This window comes from Pristiophorus japonicus, chromosome 2, assembly GCF_044704955.1.
Source record: "Pristiophorus japonicus isolate sPriJap1 chromosome 2, sPriJap1.hap1, whole genome shotgun sequence".
Classification (NCBI taxonomy): Eukaryota; Metazoa; Chordata; class Chondrichthyes; family Pristiophoridae; genus Pristiophorus; species Pristiophorus japonicus.
Genome location: NC_091978.1, coordinates 91,142,614 through 91,149,157, shown reverse-complemented (window position 1 = coordinate 91,149,157; position 6,544 = coordinate 91,142,614). Strand labels below are relative to the sequence as shown.

Here is a 6,544-nt window from a genome sequence, read left to right as displayed (position 1 = left end):
AAGTTGGCACACCTACATTTTAACACAGCGACAAGAATCAAATAAAAAAAATACACACAACCGCCAACTACGGTGGCTCGCGAGTGCACGGGACGGGGCGTCTCCTTGACAGCGCGGGGCGGGGAGATGGAAATGCGCATGCGTCACAGATATCGTCCGGCCCCCCCTACCGGGCGGGGTGAACGCGTTGGCGTCACAAGCAGCGTCTCCCTGACGTGTGGAGGTGGGGCGGTACATTGTGGTGTGAGTGTATGGCAACAATTGGTACTGTGACAACCAATGGCGGAAGCGGGCAGGCGGCAGCGGTGGTTGAGCGCCTGAAGCCGCTCACTCTGGAGTGTGAGCGAACGCTGAGGCTGAGCACTTCGTCGTTGCCACAGTGACAGCAACAGCCGAGGGTGGACACCAGGCCTGCATGCGGGGACGTACGTGATTCCGTGCAGTCGTCGGCCCGACCAGCTGCTGCTTTTTCTCAATAACATTTGCAGGGAAGCGGAGAGAGGTAGGGGACCGTAGCGGGACTGCTGGAGGGCCGCGTTGGTCATCAGCCGGGCAGGGGGCGTGGGGGGGTGGTGGTAGTGGTGGTTTCCAGGCCGGATCCGCCGGCGGTGGGCCGGGGGGAGGGGTTCTCTTTGCATGTAGGCCCTTTGCCCCCAATGCTGCTTTTAAACCCCGAGTGTGAATGGCAGCTCTGGGTTGATCGGATTATAACCCGGAGAGACGACAGGGCGCTCTGTGTCTCTCTTTTTCGCACAGTTATCTTTTTGAATCATTGGAGTACACGGTGTCTCATAATAAATTCAAAGCTCCGATTAGAATGCAGTGGGGGCATGATTGCAACACTGTCATAAATCAAATTGGGGACACTGCAGAGCTGCTTTGCAAGTGTCACCGCATGTTTTATCCATTGCAGTGCAGTCAGGGCTGTTCGTGAAACCATGTAATTTCTCCATTTGACACACCGTTCGTGGATTGATGTCACATTGTGAACATTATACTGCAAGATTGTCGTATGTTGCTGGGGAAAATGCGGATTAAAAATCAATTTGCAATTTACTATTCAGTTGACAGATATACTGTATCTCGTTCTGATTGTGGAAATTTGCAGGAGATGCAACACCTGACATGAACCTTTACCCGCTGGTCCAAAGGGGATCGGTTAGCTGCACGTCCTTGCATGGTTATTCAAGAAGTGCCACTTTTTCTTTTCTGTATACCGCACCCATCTGAGTGAGGTGACATGACTTGACACACTGATACTGAAATCTGTCACGCTTGCAGCTGGTTCATTTCAGTCTTTGGCGAGCAGATCCAGCTCTGTTTGGAGGGGCAGTCATTATCTTGATGAAAACGTATCTGGCAAACCTACGCTTTCACCCGCCCCCCCAAAAAAAAATGTAAATCTTTTCCCAAAAGAGAGGATTCTGTTTTTTGAACCAGATTTTTTGACAGCTATTTAATGATACTAATATGACTGACAGTCCACTTTTAACTATACTGAGAATTAGTATCGCAATGTTAGAGCAATATGCCATTGTATACTAAAATGTTAAAGGTACTGACGAGTTTAGCCTTGAATGGCAATAGAGGGTATCAATGATCATATCTAAAACTTGTATAAAAAGTACTATTTTAATCTATCTATATATCTATCTATATATTTATATGTGTATAATCGTCACATTTTGCCAAGTTCACAACAGGAAACAAGATGAAATTGTCTTTGCTGAAGTCTATCTTTGATTTTCTTACATTGCTTCGATTGGGGTCAGACGTAGCTGCTTGTCAGTCATGTCGGTTGTAGTGGCAGGATTGCAGAAGATGATTGAAAGTATGTTCTGTGTTTTGTTAATTTTAAAATCAATTAATCACTGTAATTGTGTGTTTTAACTGTACACTATTGCCCTGAAGATTACAGGATGCTATTAAGTGTGCTATAAAATGCTCATTGCCTTAAGCTAAAATTCTGTGATCAAAGTGTATAGTTAGTTATCTTCTTAGTAATAATATTTGATTCACACGTTTTCTGAAAGTTGTATTCTTTTGTACGGTTGTGTCAGTTTAGATAATGAGATCCAACTCCATACCAGGAGTATGAATTCATAAGCTAAAAATGAGGGAACGTTATATTTGGATGTGACATTTACTCGAGGACTGTCTCCATTCATTGGTTCAAAAGATCTCACTATTTGGAGAGGAACAAGGAGATTTCTGCTGTTCTGGCTAGCCTTCTGTCAACCATCATCACTAAAAACAGACTAACTGGTCATTTATCTCGCTGCTGGTTTTGTAGAATCCTGGTATGCACAAAATAGCTGTCGCATTTATCTTCCTAATACTGTATTTCTAATGATAGAATCTAGTCTAGATTTCACATAGCTAGCAGAACAGCTTTTTAAGAACATAAGAAATAGGAGCAGGAGTAGGCCATATGACCCCTCGAGCCTGCTCCGCCAGTCAGGCAACCCATATAAAAATCACCTTTGCTGCACCTCAGTTTTTGTAAATGTCATAGCATCATCATCATCGGCAGTCCCTCGGAATCAAGGAAGACTTGATTCCAATCTGAAAATGAGTCCTTAGGTGGCTGAAACTCCAATACGAGAACCACAGTCCTCGTCACAGGTGGGACAGATAGTCGTTGAGGGAAAGGGTAGGTGGGACAGGTTTGCCGCATGCTCTTTCCACTGCCTGCGCTTGATTTCTGCATACTCTCGGCGATGAGACTCGAGGTGCTCCGTGCCCTCCTGGATGCACTTCCTCCACTTAGAGCAGTCTTTGGCCAGGGACTCCCAGGTGTCAGTGGGGATGTTGCACTTTATCAGAGCGGCTTTGAGGATGTCCTTGTAATGTTTCCTCTGCCCACCTTTGGCTCGTTTGCCATGAAGGAATTCCGAGTAGAGCGCTTGCTTTGGGAGTCTCATATCTGGCATGCGGACATTGTGGCCTGCCCAGCGGAGCTGATTAAGTGTGGTCAGTGCTTCAATGCTGGGAATGTTGGCCTGGTCGAGAACACTAATGTGGGTGCGTCTGTCCTCCAAGGGGATTTGTAGGATCTTGTGGAGACATCGTTGGTGGTATTTCTCCAGCGACTTGAGGTGCCTACTGTACATGGTCCATGTACATCTTCCTCGCTGCCATGCTCCACCTCAGTCAACAAGCTCCCCGCTGAAGTGGAACTAAACTACAGAACCAGTGGAAATCTCTTCAACCTTCGCCGTCTCCAGGCCAGCTCCAAGACTACCCCAACCTCTGTTGTCGAGCTACAGTACGCGGACGACACCTGCGTCTGCGCACATACAGAGGCTGAATTCCAGGATATAGTCGACGTATTTACTGACGCGTACGAAAGCATAGGCCTTGCGCTAAACATCTGTAAGACAAAGGTCCTCCACCAGCCTGTCCTCGCACAACCACCCCCCCGCCCCCCCCCCCGCCCCCCAGTCATCAAGATCCACGGCGCGGCCCTGGACAAGGTGGACCATTTCCCATACCTAGGGCGCCTCTTATCAACAAGAGCAGACATTGACGACGAGATTCAACACCACCTTCAGTGCGCCAGTGCAGCCTTCGGCTGCCTGAGGAATAAAGTGTTTGAAGACTAGGCCCTCAATACTGCCACCAAGCTCATGGTCTACAGGGCTGTAGTAATACCCGCCCTCCTGTATGTCATAGCAACATGAATAGGATCCACTGTATTTGTCAGTCTTGGCATTGATTATATAAGCTTTTGGAAAATTATGTTTCTTTCTATTAAACCACTGGTCATTTTATTAGTGTGTGCTAAATTAGTCATTTTACCTACACTTCACATTTATTATGTCTTCGGTGCTAACACCAAAGTTGACGAGGTTTTTTTCTTATCCTGCAAGATTAAATTTTAACATCTGAAATGAAATATCTCCCCATTTCCTTTTTTAACTTTTGTTAAACCATCAATTGGATTGATATCTCGCCATTGGGATCAAAATAAGTGTATTGGTAGTCCATTTGCTAATGGAATATAAAGATAAGGGTTCAGACTCTACCTGAGAAGTGGGTGGACTATTGCAGGGCAGTGGATGAAATTGATCCTTCGTGTCAGATGACTGAGTTATGAAAATAGACGTCAAAACCTGGCCTTTTCAGCCATAAAAGGAGATTGAGAGATATTTAGATATATAAAAGAGTAAACGGTATGGAAAAGGTAGATCCAGAATACTTCAAATTAAGCAATGATAGGACAAGGGGACAAGTTTAAACTACTAAAAGGCAAATTTAGAACTAATGTTAGGAATCTCTTCACAAACAGTGTGATCTGCACATAGAATAGACTTCTGGATAGAGAATTGGAGGCAAAAACCCTGGATTCAGTTGGATGCCACGATGGGCGGGGGGAGCGGGTGCTGTAGGATTTTTCTGGGTGGATGAACGAAGAATGTTTTCCTCATCTGTATTTAATGGAGGCATTGTTCTTTTATTGTAACTTTTAAGGTCTTTCTATCTGTTCTAGTCAATGATCAAAGTCTCATTTTGCAGTAGCTTAGTCTGTAGCAATCCTTAAAGTAGCTCTGCGATCAGATGTGTCGCTTACTGAAAACAAAAGGAAAAAGTTTGTTTAAAAAATGAGGGTGGGGAGAGAGAATTTTCAATAATGAAGTTCAGGAATCTGTGTACTCCAATACTAATAATTTTATTTTCTCCTGCTGTTGGTCTTTCTAAACCTTCCTGTTCTCATATTTTGAACTCAACAGCAAAGCAAAAATGCTTTTTTTTTCTAAAAATGAGAAAAATATGATCTTTTAGTTCTTTTTCAACAGTTTGATTCTAAAGAAGTATTTCTGGTCAACTCAAAAGGGAAAGAACTGGAATCCAAAGACATAGGTGATAATCCTGGTATCCTGGTCAATTATCTTAAGAACGCCAACTTGGAATCCTAAGGATTTAAATCCTTGAAATATATGGTCTTGCTGTGAGTGAGGTCCTGGTCTTGACAGTGGAAAGATCTTGCCAGTATATAAAAAGGGTTTCTGTAGGGTTTCCTTCTCAAATAATGTAAAAAATGCTGTAGAACATTCACAGCATCAAAACTAACCATTGTACAAAACTAACCATTGTACAAAAGTGAACAAAAACAGAAAATGCTGGAAACACTCAGCTGGTCAGTATCTGTGGGGAGAGAAACCGAGTTAATGTTTCAGATCGATAACCTTTGTCAGAATTGGAAAAAGTTAGAGATATAACAGGTTTTAAACAAGTGCAGTGGCAGGGAAAGGGGGAGGAGGGGAGGAAAGAACAAAGGGAAAGCTCTGCAATGAGGTGAAAGGCAGGAAAGATTAAATGACTATATCTCTATAATAGTAATGGATGCGCTTATTTGTACGGCAAAAATAGCCACCATGCTCCATCCTTTGTCTATGATTGGTTCCCTTGGGGGATAAGCCACACCCTGAATTTTCACAGGAATGTGTAACTGGAACCACCCATCCCAAGGTCTCACTGACTTTGCAAATTGTAACTCAATCCACTTTGACTACCTGAATGACAGAGGACAGACCTCCCCAGAAGACAGCAAGGGCCAGCCAAAGTGCCTTACCCCAGTCCAAGTGCATGACTCCCCCAGCCGAAGTGCCTTACCCCCAATCCAAGTGCATGCCTCCTCCAGCCGAAGTTCTGTACCCCCCAGCGCAAGTGCGCCAGTCTCTCTCTCTCTCTCTCTCTCTCTCTCCAGTCTCTCTCTCTCTCTCTCTCTCTCTCTCTCTCCAGTCTCACTCTCTCTCTCCCTCCAGTCTCACTCTCTCTCTCTCTCTCTCTCTCCCTCCAGTCTCGCGCTCTCTCTCTCCCTCCAGTCTCGCGCTCTCTCTCTCTCTCTCTCTCTCTCTCTCTCTCTCCCTCCAGTCTCTCTCTCTCTCTCCCTCCAGTCTCTCTCTCTCTCTCCCTCCAGTCTCTCTCTCTCCCTCCAGTCTCTCTCTCTCTCTCTCTCTCTCTCCCTCCCTCCAGTCTCTCTCTCCCTCCCTCCAGTCTCTCTCTCTCTCTCTCTCCCTCCCTCCAGTCTCTCTCTCTCTCTCTCTCTCTCTCTCCCTCCAGTCTCTCTCCACTCACTCACTCACTCACACACACTCACTCCACTCACTCCACTCACTCCACTCACTTCACTCACTCTCACTCACTCACTCACTCACTCACTCACTCTCTCACTCTCTCACTCCACTCTCTCACTCCCTCCACTCTCTCTCTCTCTCACTCCCTCCACTCTCTCTCTCACTCCCTCCACTCTCTCTCACTCCCTCCACTCTCACTCTCTCTCTCACTCCCTCCACTCTCTCTCTCTCTCTCACTCCCTCCACTCTCTCTCTCTCTCTCTCTCACTCCCTCCACACTCTCTCTCTCTCTCACTCCCTCCACACTCTCTCTCTCTCTCACTCCCTCCACTCTCTCTCTCTCACTCCCTCCACTCTCTCTCACTCCTTCCACTCTCTCTCTCACTCCCTCCACTCTCTCTCTCTCACTCCCTCCACTCTCTCTCTCTCTCTCCTCCACTCTCTCTCTCTCTCACTCCCTCCAC

The 6,544-nt window shown here is 46.0% G+C and overlaps 1 protein-coding gene across 1 annotated transcript in view; it reads left to right on the top strand.

Moving 5' to 3' along the window:
• Window positions 1-254: 254 nt before the first annotated feature.
• Window positions 255-6,544, top strand: part of LOC139228827 (probable E3 ubiquitin-protein ligase HERC1) — a 62,860-nt gene continuing 56,570 nt past the window's right edge. The window contains exon 1 of the mRNA XM_070860245.1: window positions 255-502. The gene's annotated coding sequence lies outside the window, so the exon portion shown is untranslated. The remainder of the gene's footprint in view (window positions 503-6,544) is intronic.